This window comes from Octopus bimaculoides, chromosome 26 (assembly GCF_046866305.1).
Source record: "Octopus bimaculoides isolate indiv1 chromosome 26, ASM4686630v1, whole genome shotgun sequence".
Lineage (NCBI taxonomy): Eukaryota > Metazoa > Mollusca > Cephalopoda > Octopoda > Octopodidae > Octopus > Octopus bimaculoides.
In genome coordinates, this window is record NC_142953.1 from 5,511,224 (window position 1) to 5,513,319 (window position 2,096).

The window sequence follows — 2,096 nt, forward strand, 5'->3', positions numbered from 1 at the left end:
AATTTCTCTAAAAACCAACTCTCAACACACGCAGAATAAGTAGATTGGCGCGCGCACACACACACACACACACACACATACATACATATATATATATACACACACATACACAATCATGCATAAACACACACAGTTCTGAAACTGTTGCAATATACAGTCCTTCATTTTTTTTTTGTTCTCTTTTGACTTTATATAATCGGTCTTTTTTTTTATATATTTTTGTCCAAATCTTCATCTAATTTATTCAACATATTCTCTTAATAGATCTTTTTTTTTTTTTCGCATTTATTATTTTTTTCTTAAGATCAATTTCTTTCACTTCATTGTTTTTGTTCGGCATGTGTTCTTCCTTTTTCTCTTAGACATGTTTCAGTCTTTCTCATTTCTTTTATGTATGTTTTTCTCTTTATTCCATTATACTTTCAATCCAGTATCATCAACATCATCATCATTGTTATCATTATTATTATTATTATTATTAAACCTCCTTAAAATTGACACAGAGTATTCAAATGATTCGCAACCAAACTAGGCACAATTGAATGTTGTTTTTTTGGGGTTTTTTTGTTTCGTGGTTTATATACTTTAAAATTCGTTTTTTTTTTTAAAAAAAAAAACGCCCTCAAACAAATTAAATGAATGATTAAAATAAGATAATTAAATAAGAAAAATAAATACATGTATGTTATAAGTGTATGTATGTATAGTATGTATATATGTATGTATATTACGTATGTGTGTATGTTTGTATGCATGTGTGTATGTTATGTATATGGTATGTATTTTATGTACATATGTATGTTAGCATGAATGTATGTATATTCGTGTGTATGCATGATCGTATGTACGTGTGTGATGCTCCTCCTCCTCCTCAGAATCATCATCATCATCGTTATCATCAACATCATCATCGTCACTTCTATAAGAATCAACTCAACGAAAGAGAAAATTCACAGGAAAAACAATCACAACAAACAAAATGTCCTTTTGAAGTATTTTGGTTTAACAAAGTTTGTCCTTCGCTGTTGAAAGAATTATGTCCTGGAAATTAAATGTGGATGGGAGACGAGTTATTCGAGAAACTATACACTATAGACCAGGGGTTTCCAAACTGTGGTCCGCAAGGACGAGACAGGGGGTCCGTGGAAAGCAAATACTTTTTATGGGCAATTTGATTTTATATATGTTTTTTAATCGAAATCTTTTAATTGACAATAAACCTATTTGTTAAATACTGTTAAATAAATAAATGTAAAGATATATGTTATTTTAAGCAAATATTTATGTATAAATTTCATAACCGTTTACAAGGGGGTCCCTAAGGTAAAGCCTGAAATATAAAGGGGTCCGCAAGTCAAGAAGTTTGAAAACCCCTGCTATACACTATTTTTACAAAATTGTGCTGTTGTGCAGTGTAAAAACAATATTAAGATCACTGTTTACGCTATAAGAATTTTGAAAATTTTAAGAGACGTGAAATAATTCGTTTTTCACGGTGGAACTCGAACTACATAAAGCTATAAATAGTAGCGTGGAAATATTGGTTTTTAGATTTTAACACAAGGTCAGAAAATTTGTGTGGAGGCGTTAAGTCGATTACGTCGCCTCCCCCCACCCCCAGTGCGTAACTGGTACTTATTTCATCGACCCCCGAAAGGATAAAAGGTAAAGTCGACCTCGGCGGAATTTGAACGCAGGACGTAAAGACGGATGAAATGCCACAGAGCACTTTCACCGGCGCGCTGACAATTCTGCCAGCTGACCGCCTTATTGGTCAGAATAATATTGGTTTCAAATTTTGGCACAAGGTCAGCAATGCGATGGAGCAGTGTTCGATTTGTACTTATTCCATCAACTCCGAAAGGATGAAAAGCAAAGTCGACCTCGGCAGAATTGGATCTCAGAACGAGATGCCGCTAAGAATTTAGTCCGGCATGCTACTGATTCTGCCAGCTCACCGCCTTAAAATAATATTAAACCCGATTTCGAGGGAGGGCACTAAGTAGATTGTATCGACCGCCAAGGTTCAATCGATACTTATTTTATCAACCCTGAAAGGATGAGAAGCAAAATCAATGTCTGCAGCATTTGTTTCA